Source organism: Hemiscyllium ocellatum, chromosome 5, assembly GCF_020745735.1.
Source record: "Hemiscyllium ocellatum isolate sHemOce1 chromosome 5, sHemOce1.pat.X.cur, whole genome shotgun sequence".
Classification (NCBI taxonomy): Eukaryota; Metazoa; Chordata; class Chondrichthyes; order Orectolobiformes; family Hemiscylliidae; genus Hemiscyllium; species Hemiscyllium ocellatum.
The window spans coordinates 10149486-10169303 of NC_083405.1; positions in this window are offsets into that span (position 1 = coordinate 10149486).

Sequence of the window (19818 nt, forward strand, 5' to 3'; positions counted from 1 at the left end):
AGTGAGCGAAACTCGATGATGGTATGTTGCATTTCTGGTGTCAGATTGTGGAGGACTCAAAACGTGTTGAGTATATTGTCAAAAGGGAGAGTGAGAAGCTGGAAGTACTACGCATTGAGCGGAATGATTTGTCAGGGGAAGCTGTAAAGGTTTGCAGAGTTAATACAAGACATTATGTCGAAAGTTTAAAAAGCAGAACAGAAAATGTAGTAACCCCTAGTTCACGTCTGTTCTCAAGTTCAAAGAAGAGCAAATGAATCAATGGAAGAAAAGGCAGGTCAATGTGCAGGAAGTCAGTTTCTTTGAGCGTTTGAAAGTTTTGAGGGAGAAAAGACCGTTCAAAAAGGAAGGTTCACACTTGAACCAGAAAGTGACTAAAAGCCTGGCACGGAGATTTGCTCGTTCTATTTTCGGAGCCTGTAATCTTTTAGACATATGGTGGGTGCTTTTTTAAGTAACGTGAAAATAGACAGAAAGGTGAGGATAATCATGATCCTGAAAAAAAAAGGAGTGCAGTAAGTAGAAACACAGTCAAGAGCTAGTCTGGGAACAAAGTACATTGGAAGAATTGAACTGCATCTATGTCAATGCAAAAGTTCTTTCCGGTCTGCCGAATGAGCTCAGGACATGGATGGAAACATGGGATTGAGGCGTCATAGCTATTTCAGAAATTTGGCTGAGGGAAGGACTGAACAGGAATCTCAACGTTCGTGTTTTTGCTGTCATTGGAAGGATGGAAAGAGAGGTGAGAAGGGAGAAGGTGAGATGTTTGATTCAGGAACGCATTACGAGAATAAATAGAGTAGACCTGTTTAAATACTACTTAATTAAAATGTATGGTTTGAAATGTTGTAACTGCACCTGCATTTACTACTTTCTCTGGCAGTTTATTCCAATAGTTATAAAGTCTTTACTTTTACATTCTGCCAGATTGCCTTTTCAGTTCATTTCAATATAACACGTATCATTTTAATTCTGCATCTATTTTTCACATTAAAAAAAACAACAGTCGAAGGAATTTTGAAGCTAACATGTAGAGATCTCAAATACATCTCAGTGCACTAAGTTTATAATAGTAGGCGATTTTAAATTTTTAAACACAGCTGGCACTGCCATAATGTTATGCTTTAATGGTGAAGAATTTGTTCAATGTTTACAAGAAAATTTATCTATCAAAGTGTGAATGCTCAATTTAGAGAAGGAGCAAAACCTAAACTTCATTGAATCCCTATGGCGTAGAAGCAGGTCATTCTGCCCATTAAGTCCACACCAAACCATGTAAGATGATCCCACCCCTCTACCTAATATTACCCATGGCTAACACACTTAGCCTGCACATCGCTGTACACAAGTAATAATTCTGCATGACCAATGCAAATCACTTGAGCATCTTCTGGCTGAGTGAGGAAACAAACTCAGAACTATGAAGACAGATGGTAAAGTGTCTCCGTGGCTGGACAGCGACAGCAACACGAATACGTCCCTCCCTCGGCCGACTGTCTGTGTGGAACCTGTGCATTCCACCTGTGTCTACATAGATTTCCTCCTCCAATCCCTAGGTGTGCATGTTAGGTGAATTGGTATCGATAAATTGTCCATAATGGTCAAACTTGTGCTAGTGTAGTACTCTAGGCTAAATATAGTGTAGTAGGACAATCTGTGTGGGTGGATTACTCTAAGTTGGTTCGTTGAGGACTTCTTCAGCCGAAATGTCTGTTTCTGCACAGTAGAGATTTTTGTCTCTCTGCGCCAGGGAAGATGTTGTTACATTCGAAAGGTTTTAGGAAGTATTATTTTCAAATATCCATTTGTGGGACTTGGGCGTCACGGGCTGTCCAGCATTGATAGGCCATTCTTATTCGCCCTTGAGAAGGCGGTGGTGAGCTGCTGCCTTGATTGGCTGTGGTCCACTTGTTCGAAGAAGTCACCATTTTATCCAAAGAATGTGAAGTAGCAGTGGAATGTTTCCAAGTCAGGGTGGTAAGTGGCTAGGGGAGGAACTTGCGGATAACAATGTCTTCAGTACCTGCTGCCTTTGTCCTTCTCGGTGGAACTGGTCGTGGGTTTGCAAGGTGCTGTCAAATGTCCTTTGGTGAATTACTGCTTTCCAGTAATGGATGATTGAATGCTTGTAGATTTCGTATGAGTCACGCAGATTGCTTTGTACTGTATTGTGTCAAGCTTCTTGAATGTTGTCGGAGCTTCACGCATCCAGGCAAGTGAGGAATATTCCATCATGCTCCTAATTTGTCCTTTGTAGATGGTGGAGAGTCTATGGGGTGTCATGACGTGAGGTAGTCCTCGCAGCATCACTACTCTGTGACCTGCTCTTGCAGCCACTGTGTTTATGTAGTGAGTTCAGTTGAGTTCATGGCCGATGTTAACCTCAAAGATGTTAACAGAGGAGGAAATGGTGATGGTAATAGTGTTGAATATAAAGGGGCAGTGGTTGTATTGCCTCTTATTAATGATCATTATTGTCGGACATTTGTGTTTTGCAAATGTTACTTGCTACTTGTTGGCCAAGGCTGAATATTGTCCAGATCGTGTTGCCATTGAGCACGATTGATTCAGTATCTGAGGGAGCCGCATACGGAGCTGAACACTACAAATATCGGTGGAGATCCCCACTTCTGACATTATGACAAAAGTAAGGTCATTGATGAAACAGTTGAAAATTGTTGGGCATTACCATGAGGGACTTCTGCAGAAATATGTTGGGTTGCGGTGACTGAGCCCTCAACAACCACAACCATTTTCCTTTGCGTCATTTAGGACTGTAATCCTGATATTCATTGATTTTAGTTTTGCCTGGACTCCTTGGTCAAACACTCGGTCTAATGCAGCCTTGACGTCAAGGATTGTCAGTCTCACCTCAACTCTGGAATTTAGCTCTTTTCTCCCTATCTGACCACGATTGTAATGAGGTGATGGGCTTATTGACACAACTTGGCATCACTTCGTGAGTTGTTGCTGAACAGGTGCTGCTTCATAGCACTGTTGATGACTTCTCCATCAGCTTAGTCATAATGGAGACTGGCCTGATCAACGCTAAATGGCTGGTTTGATATGGCCAGCATTTTGTGGACAGGACATACATGAACCATTTTCCACGTGCCAGTAATGTAACTGTACTGGAAGAGCATGGAGTAGGGAGCAGCAACTTCTGGAGCACACATCTTCAGTATAATTACATGAATGTTGCAGGGCCATTGCCTTTTGCAGTATCCAGTGGCACCAACCATTTCTTGATATCGCGTGGAGTGAATTGACTTGGCTGGAAAATGGTGCCTGTGATGCTGGGGACCACTCGATGGATGATCCCATCGAGACATCTGACTGAAGATTATTGTTAATTCGGCAACCTTATATTTTTCACTGAAATGCTGGAATCTTCAGTTTTTGACCATGCTGACATTTGCGGAGCATCTTCTTCATGTGTGTGGCTTAATTGTCCACGAACCCCCATTCACAAATGGACGTGGAAATGAATGTTACTTGGATTGGAGGTCTGAGTCTCGAGAGAGGCTAACAGGCTGGGGCTATTTTCAGTGCGGCATCAAAGGCTGAGGGGTGACCATAAGGAAGGTTCTAACATCCTGAGGGGTATAGACAGCATTAAGAGGCGAGGTCTTTATTTTACAAGTGAAAAGGAGTGAAATTCGAAATGGCATAAGTGTAAGGTGACAAATGAAAGATTTAAAAATGACCTGAGGGCCAACGTTTCCATGCAGAGGGTGGTGCGAGTATGGAATGAGTTCTCACAGGATGTGGTTGTAGCTGTTTGAGTTACAACATTGATGATGCACCTGGATAGATATGTCAACAGAAAGGGTTGAGAGACATGGGCTAAATGCTCATAAATGGAATGATATAATAATAGGATTCCTGTTTAGCATGGATGGTTGGAACTCAGGGTCTGTTTTCATGCTTAACAACTCTATGTCTCTAGACAAATGCATAAAAAACAACTTTTATCATATTAGATTTAATAAAGTTAGAGTTGACCCATTGAAGGTATAGCACGTCAGACGAGAGTAACAACAAATATTCTCAAAACTCAGTGGGTGAGAAGGAATATTCAAAGAGATTAATTTTATGGAGTCTGTAACATAGGAGAAGGAGCAGGGTAGTCAGAGGAACTGAGTGTGGAGGAGGGGATCTGTTTAGAAACGTACACAGCTCAGTGACTCAGGATTGTCAGATTTATTATTGCTTCTGGCGTTATTACCAGTCATTACATTTAACTTATTTTTTTTTGAAATCTGTAATTTATGTCATCATTTCGCCAGCTGGTGACATTTATTTCAAAGCAGAATATGTAAAAAAAAAAGTTTCCCACCAACCCAAGAAAGCAAAGACGTCAGTGGATGGCTTCAGAACATGTTTGAGAAAATGGGTGAGAATGTAAAATTGAGAATTTGACGGGCAACGTTCCTTTGTCGGGTCACTGTGGTCAGTTCATGTTGACGAAATGGGATTTGTTGCGAAAGCAAACCAAAACAGATTTGGACAAAGTTAATGCATGCAGTTTATAAGCAGATCGATAAAGTGTCGTGCAGGGAAAAAATTATCTTTCGGCAACATCCAAGGAGGACAAGAGTCGATGGAAGAACGATTCTGCTTGAAACCTCGATTCGTATCTTCCTCGGAAGCTGCTTGACCTGCTGTGCTTGTTCCAAGGGAAGAATGTTTCAACTCTGTCTGTCCAGCATTGGCAGACCTCACTTTCTGCCAGGTTACAACCTGGTGTCAGGCAAATATGGCCCTGGAATACAAGGGTCCAGGAGTAACAACGATCTAATCTAATCGTTTAGATTAGATTACTTACAGTGTGGAAACAGGCCCTTCGGCCCAACAAGTCCACACCGACCTGCCGAAGCACAACCCACCCATACTCCTACATTTACCCCTTACCTAACACTACGGTAATTTAGCATGGCCAATTCACCTGAACCGCACATCTTTGGACTGTGGGAGGAAACCCACGCAGACACGGGGAGAACTTGCAAACTCCACGCACTCAGTCGCCTGAGTCGGGAATTCAACCCGGGTCTCAGGCGCTGCGAGGCAGCAGTGCTAACCACTGTGACACCGTGCCGTCCAATCTTCGAAAGAAAACGTAAAGAAAAGGTTGAGTATCAGGCCAGAGGAAGCTGAAAGACAGAAGTCAGCTAAACACACATTTGTAATCAGAAGACACAATATTTACAGTATAATTTGTTCACTGTATAACTTCTTTTTTTTACACTTTTGTCCAGATGTTCCGATCAGAGAATTCTATCAGGAACTCTCGACAAGAGCCGATGTTGCTGTTCACAATCTGGCCCGCAGAGAGCAATAATACTTTCCTCTGCTTTATTTATTTTTCTATCTCGCCATTCAGAGACCGGATTGCTTAGGACGATTTTTTTTTCATGGCACGTCTAATTCCTCTTCCGGTTTGTTTCTTATTCCGAAGATTTCTCCTACTGATGCTCATTGCTAACAGTACTTTCCACTTGCATTACTCTTCCACTCTCTTTCAATTTGCTTTTCACATGCACCAATTTATTGCCCATGTGAATCCGAAGGTTATCATATCCCTGCTCGTCCATTTCCTTTCAGACCATTCCACACGTGGACTCCTTGGCCATCATTTGCTGCATTTCATGTTGTCTCTAAGTTACTTGAATTTGTTCATCAACTGAATCATTTATTAACTAGATATTTCACTACATATTTTAACTGGTCTCGAAATGATTTCTTCGTTACCAGATCAATAAACGCAACTTAGGTTCCGCAGCATACATGTGACTTATTTTAAGAGATTGGAAGCAGGGGATTCCGTGGAATAACTGGCTTCAATGAACTACATAGAATACCCCAACTAGAGAACTACAAACCTTTCGGCTTTGGCGAAGACTAAAGTCACAAAGTTATTTCTGCTCTATATCTCTTGGTCCTCTTTGATTTTTCTCTGAGCACTCGGTCCCTTACGTATCTTAATGTATGTCTGCCAGTCGAAATGTTGATATTGAAAACACATATGAATGGAAAAATACTGATAAAACTGCTTCAAAATATTTGAAACTTGTCCTCCGATTGTCATTACAATAACTGCTGCGTGAATAACAAAACAATGCAATATTGTTCCTGTTCTTTCCAGGTTTAATTGGAAGTAGATGGGAATGTTATTTAAAGAGAAGAAGATGCAGATTGTTGCTAGAACCTTGATTGCAGTTTTCTCTGTGCAATAAAACATTTTTGTCTGATGTAAACAAATGGCAACAAGTCAATCAAACGTAAAAGCAGCAGTGTACAAGAGAGAATCAGAGATTTTTGTTTCAGCAGCAGGAAGGGTGGACCGTAGACTAGGGGTTGTCCACAAGGTGAATCACTGATTGAAAACTTACCTTGAGTGTCGGGGACTGTTTTTGTTTCAGCAGCAAGAACAGCCGGTGAAGTTGAATCACTAATGCATTTACAGGAACAAACGGAGAGAGGATGCCAAGGACCAAAGAACTACCGGGAATATATTTGGACAGTGGCTGAACGTGCTGAGCACCTATAGTGCCTCCTACCCGCCATCCTCCACGAACAAGTTTCAGAGTTGATAATATGGCTGCATATGCAGGAGGGGGAGAGTTACTCAGGCGCTTTGTTCAGGATGTGGTTCCACCTGGTGGATTAATTAATTGAAATTCAGTTCGTGATCAGCGACAACAGGCAAGTGAGGCTGATAGGACGATCTTGAGCTCAGGAGTAGAGCAGCCTCAGCTTTTGACCTGATTTAACAGTTATGAGATTCTTGTTCCCTGTATGGATCAAAAAAATGGATATGGGGAGGAAGTACCAGCTGACCACAGTACTGTGGTAAGCAAGGCCATTCAAAAGAGGAAATCAAAAAGACAAGTAGTAGTCAAGGGGATTTTATGATTAGGGAGATATTAATATCCTTTGTATGCCAGATCAGAAGTCCTGCATGATGTGTTGCTTGCCTGGCGCCAGGATGCATACATCTCTGACTGGCTTGAAAGGACATTGGAACGGGAGGTGCAAGTTCCATTTGTTGTAGTCCTCGGTGGGACTAGCAACATAAGCAAGTCAGGGATGGAGGACCTGTTTATGGATTATCAAGCACGAGGAAGAAAATTAATGAACAGGCCCTGGAGAATTATAAACTCTGGAATATTGCCTGAGCTAAGTGCAGTTGGAAGAGCGTTTAAAAATGGAAGTGAACAGGGACTAAGGAAATGGTGTGTGAAAGAGGTTCCGTTTGATACAGCACTGGCATCATTTTTGGAAACGGGTGGATCTTCACCAATGAAACAGTTTCCACCTGAATGATCTGTAACCAGTAGTTTAGCGAAAAGCATAAAAACGGTTTTCACGAGGGCTAGTAATTCGCAAGTGAGGGTGCGGTGGCAAATGGAAAGAGTAAACAACAGGAAATATGATGATAAATATAAAAAAGAAAAACAGCAGGTTAGCATGTATGCGGGAGGGTTTACGGTTAAGGCAGACTATGAAAGAAACAAACATGCGAAAAACTCAGCAGATATTAGATATGTGAATCATGTCAGTAAGACTGACACGTTACCTAAATGTTTGGAGCATTCGTAGCAAGGTTTATGAAATAGTATCACAAATCATCGTGAACGAACATGCGATGGTAGCCATTATGGAGACATGGTTACTGAATGGTCACGACTGAGAGTTAAATATCCAGGGATATCAGACTATTCCAGCGGACTGCCAGGAAGGTAAGGGAGGCGGTGTAGCTCTCATATGTAGCAATGTCCAGGGAAGTGGTCAGGGACAATATAGTTTCTGTGGAGAATACGTTTGAATCTAATTTGGAGAAAATTAGAAATTCTAAGAAGTACTATTCACTGATTGACAGAGTCTACACAGACGAAATAAAATCATCACATTACGGCGGGCAATAAACAAAGAAAGAACTAACGCCTATAACATTGTACGGCGAATATCATGGTGGGTTTTAATCGACATGGTGATTGTGTCGAACCATTTCGGTCAGGGTCGGCTTGAGAAGGAGTTCGTTGAATGTATCGATAACAGTTTTCTTGAATAGTGTGTAACTGAACTGATGAGGGACCAAGGTGTCCGAGATCTGGTCCTGTGCATTGAAACAGGAATAATTAATTACCTCACAGTTAGGGATCCTCTTGTAAACTGTGAGCACAGTGTGGTTCAATTTAGAATACAGATGGAGAGTGCAAATTTAAAATTTAATATCGGTGCCTGTCCATGAACAAGAGGAACTACGATGATATGAGGGACGAGCTGACTAAAGTAGATTAGGGCCAAATATTTTATGGTAGGACAGTTGACAAGCAGTAGAGATATTTCAACGCAATTTCTGAAAACTGCTTAACAAATGTATATCGTGAAAAAGAAGTGTTATGAAGATATGGGTGCACTGTTCCTGTAAGAGTGTTGAAAGTCAGCAGAACTTCCTGACCCAGAAGAAAATCTTCTGAAGAAGTTAAAACGCATCATTTTGTTGAACAACATGTTTAGCTGGTTGCCTGGAAAAGTCTAAATAGGTTCGAATTCGGCTAATCAGTTAAAATTACAACGCTAAAAATGCCAAACTGCAACCAAGTCTGAATTGAGTACACAATTGAGTATGATTGAATTGACAATCATAAAAGCTAATGATACAATCCGATGCTTTACGTGCATAAGATCAGGGAAAACTGAACATTTGGAGGATAACTACAAAGCCAATGACATCTGACACTGTCCAGAGAATAGCTCTCTCCAAAGTATCCTGTGAAGGAGCAATCGCTAAGATGAAGAAAAGGGTACGGGAAAGGGGACTGGATGGGTTTCCCTTCAGGGGTTCGGTGTGAACTTGTATGGTTGAAGGGCATGTTTCCACATTGGCGGGATTCTACAAAAAAGAGCATCAGGAAAAAAAAACTTGCGCAGAATATAAAGACAGAAAGCAACAGTTTCTAAAAATGAATTAAACGAAAGAGAGTGGGTAAAGTAAACTTTGGTCGTTTGGAGTATGAGAAGGGGCATTTAAGTGTGTGATGTAATGAAATGGCCGAGGTACTGAACAGGCATTTTGAATTCTTGTTTACATTGGACGACGCTAATAAGTTTCAAAGAGACCAAGGTAGGCGAGGACCTGGAAACAATCATTACTACAGAAGAGCTCGTGTGGGGCAATCTAATGGAGCAAAGAATTGATAAGTCTCCTGGCCCTGATGAAATGCATCCCAGCGTAATAAAACAAATGGCGGGAGAAATACCGGTGCACTGGTCGCAATTTTCCAAAATTCGTTAGAGTATTGGGCAGTCACAGCAGATTAGAAAACAGCAAATGTGACACCATTGTTTAAAATGGGTCGTCGACAAAGATTGGGAATTATAGATCAGTTAGCTTAACCACTGTAGTGGGGGAGATGCTTGAGTCGATTATCAAGGACTAAGCAGTCGGGTATCTCGAAGTAAAGTGTCTCAATTGATAGACGCAACATTAGTCCATTAAGGGTACGTCAAGCTTCAAAAAACCTATTAGAATTGCACGAAGACAAGTCGATAAAGGTGGACAACGGGACCTAGTGGATGTGGTCTACCTACATTTGCAAAAGACATTCGACAAGGGGCTGCACAAAAGGCTGGTGCATAAGAGAAGAATGCATGGCATGAGGTATAACACATTAGCATGGATAGATGATTGTTTGTCTGGCAGGAAACAAAGAGTGTGGACAAATGAGTGTTATTCTGCCTGGCCATTAGTGACTAGTAATTTACCTCACGTTCGGTGGTGGGATTGCATTTATTTACTTTTAGATGGGTGATTTGGAGTTTCGCACCACGTGTACTGTGTCTAAATTTGTACACAACACGCAGATGAGTGGCAAATTACAGAGTGCATAAGATTGTGAAACATTATGGAGGAACGTAGATATATTGAGTGAGTGGGCAAATGTTTGGGATATGGAATATAATGTGAATAAATTTGAAATCATCCATTTTGATTGGAGTATCTGTTAAAGATATTGATTGGATGGTAAAACGTTTCAAGATGCTGCTGTGCAGAGAGATCTGGGTGTCCTGCACGAATCACAGAAAGTTGGTTTGGAGGGACAATACGTAATTAGGAATGCAAATGGAATTTTGTCCATCATTGTTAAGGGGGATGAGTTCAAAAGCAGTGATGTATTTTTTCAGCTTTATAAGCTGTGAAATCACACCTGGAGTAATGTGTGCAGTGTCGGTCTCCTTCCTGAATTTGCACTTGAGCAATTGCAGAATATGTTCTAATGTTTGATTCTGGAGTTCAGCGGGTGAACTAAAAGGAGACCCTGAGTAGAATGGGATTATATGCAGTGGAATTCAGAAGTCGGTGCATATCAAAGAAACTTATGAAATTATGAACGGATTCGATAAAATCGAAAATGGGACGTTGCCATCTCGCAGGTGTCTCTAGGAAAAGAGGACATATCCTCAAGATGACAGGGAGCAAATTTCGGATTGAATTGAGAAGGAACATTTTACCCACAGTGGTGTTAATCCATGGAATACCTTGCACAGGGGACTAGTTGATGCTATTTCTGTAAACGCTTTTAACGCTAAAGTAGATTTTTAGAAAAAGGAATTAAGGGGTATGCAAGTCGCAGAAATATTAGTGTAAATAGAGGAAGGGTAATGGTAAAGGAGTCAGACTTGGGCAAGTTCAATCAAAGACATGAAAATATGTATAAATGCATTGCCGAATCAAAAGAAAAATTTGGTTACCACACGTTCTGGACCAACCAGACAGAACCAGACCAGGCATTATAAACGCTAATGTTATATCTGTTCACCACGATGAACTGTACAGACTAGGCTAAAGCACTCTTCAATACAACTAGGTGCAAATGTGTTGCTGGTCAAAGCACAGCAGGCCAGGCAGCATCTCAGGAATAGAGAATTCGACGTTTCTAGCATAAGCCCTTCATCAGGAATAAGAGAGAGAGAGCCAAGCAGGCTAAGATAAAAGGTAGGGAGGAGGGACTAGGGGGAGGGGCAATCGAGGTGGGATAGGTGGAAGGAGGTCAAGGTGAGGGTGATAGGCCGGAGTGGGGTGGGGGCGGAGAGGTCAGGAAGAGGATTGCAGGTTAGGAGGGCGGTGCTGAGTTGAGGGAACCGACTGAGACAAGGTGGGGGGAGGGGAAATGAGGAAACTGGAGAAATCTGAATTCATACCTTGTGGTTGGAGGGTTCCCAGGCGGAAGATGAGGCGCTCCTCCTCCAGCCGTCGTGTAGTTGTGTTCTGCCGGTGGAGGAGTCCAAGGACCTGCATGTCCTCGGTGGAGTGGGAGGGAGAGTTAAAGTGTTGAGCCACGGGGTGATTGGGTTGGTTGGTTCGGGCGGCCCGGAGGTGTTCTCTGAAGCGTTCTGCAAGTAAGCGGCCTGTCTCACTAATATAGAGGAGGCCACATCGGGTGCAGCGGATGCAATAGATGATGTGTGTGGAGGTACAGGTGAACTTGTGGCGGATATGGAAGGATCCCTTGGGGCCTTGGAGGGAAGTGAGTGTGGAGGTGTGGGCGCAAGTTTTACATTTCCTGCGATTGCAGGGGAAGGTGCCGGGGGTGGAGGTTGGGTTGGTGGGGGGTGTGGATCTGACGAGGGAGTCACGAAGGGAGTGGTCCTTGCGGAACGCTGATAGGGGAGGGGAGGGAAATATATCCTTGGTGGTAATTTGTCCACCGGGGATTATTGTGCAGACCTAACCAATACATTTCTCATTGAACATGAACTGGTCTGTCCAGCAGGCATTCACTTATCGACGTGGAGTGGGCGGGTCGAGTACCCATCAGTCTTTATTGGAGGCAGGTTCAGCTTCATTCTGTAACCAATCCCATGCTGTTCTTTTCCTGGGAATGTTTGATGGCGACAATCTGCAGGGGTCTGAGTGGTTTGACACACATCATTGAATTAGTGTCACAACCATGGTTCACATTGCCTGTCTTTTGACAAGAACCAAGGTAACTGGAGTTTCAGTTTATAACTTAACAGATCTGTCGCTCCTCTGGAAATATTTTCTGGGAATGGGAAAGATGATACTTTGATTTGTATCTGGGTCTGTGCTGAATCTGTCCTGAGATTGATTTTTGGGGGCCGTGTGGAGCGAGATATGAGTCTTTTTAGAAATCTTTGGTATTCCTCTCCTTCGGTATTTGATGAGGGCAGTGTTGGGTCTGATTTGATCAATATTTCTATACGTAATATGTTTTAGACATTTACAAATGGCTAGTGTAGGAGGATCATCACTTCACGTCGGACGACATGCTGTACCTGTCCTGGGAGAGTTTGTTTCAGACAGAGTAACATGTGGTTTAAATCATAATCTAACTAGCATGCTGTACATGGCCTGTGCATGTGACAAAGGCCTGTGTCGGGGGATCTTTAATCTGAATGTAACCTTTTATGTTACTTCTCCAGGAATGATAGATCGGAACAGTCCACAGTGATCTTTCAGCAATGGTCGAGAGAAAAACGGACTTAATATTTCCTTCAGAAGAGGTCTGAAGAGGGGTCACTGTACTCAAAACATTTACTCTGATTTCTCTTCACAGCGGATGGCAGACAACTGAGATTCTTGGAATCATAGAATCACTGCAGTGTTGAACAAGGCCATTTGCCCCAAAAAAGGCCAAAACAGCCTTCCAAAGAGCAACCCATCCAGAGGCATTCCCCTTCCCTCTGACTCTACGTTTAGACATTACTAATGCAAGCAAACTACATCCATATACATAACGTAATAATTAGCGTCGCCAATTCACCTAACCTGTACATCTTTGGATTGTGGAAGGAAGCCACAAAGACAAGGGGGGAATGGACAAACTCCACACAGTCATGTGAGGCTGGAATCGAATGATGTCCCTAGCGCTGCGAGGCGACAGTGCGATATAATTAGCCAACATGCTGCCAACGTCATTAATCAGCTTCTGCCTTTGTGCCTGATTTTCAGCATGTGCAGTTTCTTTCTTTGGACAGAGTGATCTTTATTCTCAATGTTGTGCTTTACCAGTCCCGGGAGTGATAGATGAGCAAAGTACAGGGTAAGCTTTACCCTCTGTCTCACCCTATTCTGTAACTGTCCTGGTAGTTTTGATGAGGGAGATAGCAGAGAGAGCTTTGGTCAGTATTTCGTGCTTTGCTTTACCTGTCCTGAGATTGTTTGATAGAGAAATTTAGAGAGAAGTTAACATTCAGATTGAAAGAGGAGAGCTATGATTTCTGTTTATATAAACCGATCCTATCAGCATCCTGCGTGTGTTTTTTTTTGTGATGGAGCAAATATTCTCGTAGATTTGTTCTAAGTTTACTTTCAGTTAAAAACTGAAGAGAGAGCACCGCAGGTTGTTCAAACCTTTGCTGTCTCTATCATGCTAGTAATGTTGAAGGAGCTTTACTTTCATTCTAACTTAGTGGATCACACACACCTGCTGTATGATATTGGCCGCCAGGAGTCTGTTATCCGCGATGTGAGAATATTGCCCGAAGCGTCCAGTATGCAAGTGCAACAGTTTGAGACAATAACAACAACGGGACCACCCTGTGCCTCGAGTAAATAGTCAAGGTCCAGACAGTTCTGCAAAGCAATAGGAGTATCACTTTTTCGTCTTCTCCCTGTGACTACAGCTCATTATCATTGCTGTAAAGTTAGTTTCCCTGTGGATTAGGTGTAAATGTCTTATCGTTTCGACTATGGTTTCATGTCCTCCCAAGCCGCATTAATCCATTTGTCAAAGAGGTGCCCACGTTTAAGGCCAGGATGCCAGTGCCGAAATCTTTAGTTTTTGAAAGCATTCAGGCATGTTTCTGACTTGTACAACCACCTTGCCGCAGAGATCTATGGCGTCAAACCCTTCGTATATACAGGAGGCTGAGGTCAACTGATTTTTGCTATTAAGAGGGAAAAGTCAAATTGGGGGTGGGGGTTGGGGGGAGGAACGGACAAGGTAGTGAATGTGATTTTTTTTCATTGAATATCTTTTATTTCCACATGCATTTGCCTCCCTCTCATATCTTTTGTATATCGAAAAACATCTTGCAATCTTCTTTAATATTGCCAACAATCCGAGTGTCGAATTTCATCTCTCCCACCCCCATGACGTTTTCTGTTATCCTTGGTTGGTTTTTAAAATCTCAATCCTCTACATTCCCAATAATCTTTACCACACTGTGTGTGTTCTCTTTGCTTTCAAGCTGCCCATGACTTCCAATATCCACTTTGTCTTCCCCTGAGTATGTTCCTTATTAATTGAAATGAGTATCAACTGTGCCTCCGAATTATTCCCAGAAACTCCTCCCTTTGCAGTTGCACAACCTTCTGTCCTGGGCTGCCCTTCCCATCAATTCTGGCGTATTCCTTGCTAATGTCTTTGTCGTTGCATTATTCAATCATAATCGTTTCACATCCAAACGTGAGCAACAGACCTAAGTTGATGGCGTGCGGTGGGGCGGGGTGGGGGTGGAGGGGGCAATGAGTGTTGTAATTCGGAGAACGATTGCAAGATTGATGAACAAGATATAAAGAGAGAGAGATAGAAGACAGACGACGAGATGGGAAAATAGAGAAAACAGGTTATTGACATAAGTAGATGTACTTCTCTATTTGTTTTGGCAATTTCTGTGTGCTGTGTGTACAACAGAATAATATGTTCAAATGAACGTTTTCATGCTTGGTCTGATGCCAGAAACTCAATTTCCAATAATATGGCAGACATCCACTGATGCAGAATTCAGAAGGCATACATAATGATGTCGAGGTAGAAAGTTGATTATAACTGAAGTAAAATGAGAGACCAATGGCAGAAATGGAGAGCACACATAGTAGTAAGTTCGACAAACTAGATCAGGGACTCCCAGAGAGAGGGAATCCTTGACATTATGTTTTATGAAGACTATGCGTCTAATGCAGCATATTTTGTTGCTGTTTCTACGTCATGCATTCTGAATGCCTTGTGCACATCCGAGCAAAGGTACCTGTCTGCACACACGCACTAAACAATATAGATACGAACAGCTGTTGCCAATTCAATTTCAAGTTATCCTATCATGTCTTCACTGTCACTCGCCATTACTTCTTCCAAATATTTCTTTTATTTCTCTAGGGGATGTCACTTTATTCTTCTCCAGAATTCGCAGCCATTGTCTACTATTCATTCATTTTTCTTAACAATGTCTCGTAGATCCTGTTTCTGATCTTTCAGTACCAACAATCAAAACAAATAGTCAATCTAAAAATTATTTTTGGTTTAGGCCAAAACAGCTGAAAACGAAAACATGTATAAAGTGTGCAATAAGATGTTTGCAGTTTCAGAAACAAATTGTTGAAGTTTGTCACTGTAAAGACAAAGTGTTGCATCGCCACAGCAGCTAGAGAAAAGTTTGAAGAAATCCACATTTCTTGTATCTGTTTTGGGAAATTGTGCACAGAGAAAGTTTTTGTCAGGTTGGCAGTTGTTATGGTTAAAGGTAATTCAGTGAAGTAACAACCTCTCTATTGGCTCTTTGGACATTTGGTGCATACAATTTTGTGGGTGAATTAAAAAAGAAAATTAATGCGCCTGTGAGGTAAAAACACCACCTTTCTCCGTTATTTCTAACATTGTTAGAGCATTTAGTGATGGGCAAAAAGAACAATAGCAGACGACTTTAAAATTTTTGTTGTGAAGGGCGTTTACTGGAAATGTTTTTTCAGTAGCTATGATTGATGTCAATCTCTGTGGATACTCATCATGTCACTGGAGAGTTTCCTTTTTCTATTCATAAAGGGCTTCTTTCAGTGTGTCATCACATTGTGTATGTGGCAGCGTCATTGATAAGGATAAGCAGTTCAAGAAAGAAGTTGTGGTCGGAATCTTAGAACCGTAGATTGTGATCTTACATGAATGGATGAGAAGCTGAGAAGGTTTCATGGAAATGAGGGAATAATGAATCAGAATCTCAGAACAATGGACAGGAGTTTATTACCGGCTCTTTATTTTATCTCTGTCGATGGAAAATGGTTAGAAAAACGGATAGAATGTGTATTGAACATTATTCAGGCGGTTATTATGGAATCCTCGCTATTGTTGGTGTTCCAGGTTAGTATATCTGTGCACATTTATTTAGTCTGCAAACCATTTTGATTGTTGTCACTATTATTGTTGTCAATATATGTCAAAGATACAAAATATTATATTCGTTTCCTGTCTCAAACTCCAATTCTGTTCCATGACTTTCATAACCTTCAATTACAAACATCTGAGGAGTAACAAATTTGCACATTAGCACGATTGGCTTAATTTTCTCATACTCAATTTGTACATCAACATTTACTCTGCCACCAAACTTGTCGATTGCCACCTCCTTAATATCCTCACTCTTCTGATCTAACTGAGTGCTATTTCTAAATAAACCTTCATATCCACCTTTCCAGTTGCAGTTACATTCGGACTACTCTTCCATTTACAAATGTATTGATCAAAAACTTATTCTTGTCTCCAACTGGACTTTTGCCACCTGAAAATTATGAAGCGAGTTTGATTCTAAGATTAAGTGATCAAAGTTTGTGTCATCTTTTTTCTGGATATCCTGTAAACACACACAAGATTAATTTTAGCGTTTTTGTTGACAGGTATGGAAACGTCCACGTGTAAAGGGTTATATGATACTTGGATTGAGAAGTATTACATGGTGACAACGCAGAGAGCATAAATAATGACCTTCAGTCGTGAGCATGTATCACATGTATTCGTGGTTGGAGCACAGCAATTGGCAAGGCAGTTAAATGATTTGGATATAAGGAACAACCATCATGATCTCTTTATGGGCTGATGAAATGTAGCAAGGCTTGTAAATCTTGTTGTCCTAACGCACCACCATGTCCTTGATCATGAGTCACTAACAATAGTACATCCAGGGGAATCAATAATAGGGATACTAAACGGTATAATTTCCTTCATTGTAAGCTGATCCAAATATGTAAGAAAGGACACGAGCCTACAATTGTAGAGCCTTGCTTAGAGAGTATTTGAATTCCTGTATACAGATTTGATCTGCTTTGTAAGGAATACCACAAAGACAGACGGTGGTACCATAAAGAAAGAATGAAGAAACTGCGTGCTTAATTTGTCCCGCTTTTGAGAGAAGAAGAGGTGATTGTGTTGAAGCTTATCAGTTGGTGTTGATCAGTTATTTGCAAAAGGGACATTGACAACATGAGAAATTCTGTACTTTACCAAAACTGGTTTATTTGATTTATTGTCACGTGTAACGATTTAAAATGGAAGTATTTGTTTGCGAGCAGTACAGGCAGACCAACGATATGCAGATCATAGTGTAAAAAACAACTTGGACCGTGGGAGTCATCCAGATTTCACCGCACAGGAAGTGACCCAGACAAGATAATTATTTTGAAGATAAGCGTTATTTCAAGCTATAGAGTCTATTCATCAGACTAATAGAGCATTCCTCATGCTCCGCATGACTCTTCTGCATCCCAGGTCGATTGAAAGAGAGGTACACCTCTGAATGAATACTTAAAGTTAGTATGCAATCGCTGTGCGACTCTGGTCTGAACGTCACGTTATTAACGATCTCTGAAAGCAACCACAATATCCCCCTTCTGAAACAGTCATCCATTCTTTAATTACCCACAGTGTTAGGAGTGTTAGTCAGGTTTAAATATAGGGTCGGGGAATGGGTTTGGGTGGGTGACTTTTCGGATCGGCCGAGTTGGACATGTTGGACCGAAGAGCCTGTTTCCACACGGTAAATAATCTCATCTCACAGTGGTCTGACCTCCATGAAGAAAACCAGTGCACCTTCCCGGAGATGGAAGCTGCATAATTCAGACTTTGCACAAGACGTTTGGCTTCCTTCCTGACTGTTCGAAAACACTGCTAAAGTAGCACATGCGTACCATGCGCAATGGAGGCACGAGGGACAACCTGGAGCAGTCTATCTTTTTAATACTGGGCTCAAATTCTTTGTCATGTTGAAACATTCTGTCCTTGTGCAAGTACGTCGAGGGCCTGAACGGCTTCTTCCTCGTTCGATTGAATCGGGTCAAGGGCCAGGTTGGGTTAATCCTCGTGCCAAATTAATAACTTGATGCCCTGACTAGTGTGAAGATGCTATCGTTTTAGGAGGTTGGATTAGCTTTGTTTCCTTTAAGAAAGGGATTGAATGTGAGCTACCAAATTGGCTAATTAAGGCCACTTGAATAAACAAGTTGAGAGGCCTTGACGTTGTTTTAATGCAGCTTGAATAGTGTGGCCAGCTCTCTTAGATTAGTCTGTCTGAGATTTGGTTTCTCACTAGCATCAGAGGTGATTGGGTTTTCAACAGAGTTGTAAGCTTCAGTGAATGTCTCCTGGATGCTACTATCTCTGAATTTTCTCTGGATATTATTTTCCTCCTGAATTGGAAAACTGCTTGTGAGAATTTGTGTCTGAATTTTCCTTCTTGCCAAGATGTTTCTGCAAAGGATGTAACTATATTGGAAGAAATAATTACAATTATTTACTGCATCAATTATTTGTTATGTTTTCTAATACAGTTAGGTTATCCCCGATTCCCCTGTCATTGATTTTAATTTATCGACTATATTAAAGTAAATTACTTTTTGCTACATATCAAGCAGTTTGACCATTCGCATTTCATCTGGCTCAGACATTTTACATCTGTCGTTCAAATAAGAAAACGTTAGCGTCTAATTTACGTTTGAAAACAATTTTGAGGGGTACTGGTTTTGTCCATAATACTACACCTCTTTTGTTCGTGTTTAGTAACCAGAAGCGACTGAATTGGCTATTCCTCTTCTTGTCCAAGAGTTTCCATGGGCTGAATGAATCTCTCATGTTCCTGTGAAACCAGTGTGAGTTGCTGAATGAATTTTTTTTCTTTTAACTGTGAACATATGCAGCGTCTGTTAGTATGTGTGCATGGATGTTCCATACGCTTGAACAACACAAGCGTGAATATTGTCCAGGTTTGCTGCACGTGGATATAGAGTACTTCAGGAGCTGTAGGGTAACCATGTATTCTGAGAATTTTGTGTGTGATCTTCAGTGAATGCACACACTTCAGATGATATGATGGGGGAGAGGTATTGATGAAGCAGCTGAACATGTTGTTGCCGAGGAAGCTACCTTAAGGAAAACCTGCTGGGATGGCCCTGGTACTGAAAGGATTGATGTCTCCTAAACACAACAACCTTCTTTTAATATTTAATCACTTCAACCAGTGGGATATTTACACTGATTTCCATTATTTGTTCGGGATCCTTGATACGATCCTCAGTTACATACTGCATTGGTATCGTGGCAAGTCATTCTGTACCCATATTTTTAGCTGTTTTGTTCACGACAATAGGTGCTGGTGTGGGAGCAGGAAATGTTGTCTTCAACCTCAGATTATTGAATGTCAGGAATTCTTGCTTCCATGGTGTGAGAAGAGCTAGATTACTAAAAGTATTTACATAAGAGCTACATGGCATTTGACCTATCAGAGAATTGTGGGCGATGAGTAATTGGGAATTAAAAAGGATTTGAGACCTTGGCCAATCAGCCATGATGTTATTGAAGAGCACTGCAAGCTTGTGGGGGCTGAAAAAACTACTCCTGTTTCTGATGTTCTCACATTCTGCTATTGGAAGGTTAATGGATATTATTTAGATGCAAGTTCAGTTTTTGAATGCTACAATCGGGAAGGCAGAGGATTCTGTGGGTCATCATTTCCTGAGGCACGGGGACTTTATTCACAGTTATTCTTGGCGATAATATAACCATTAAGTAATCTACAACATGTAAA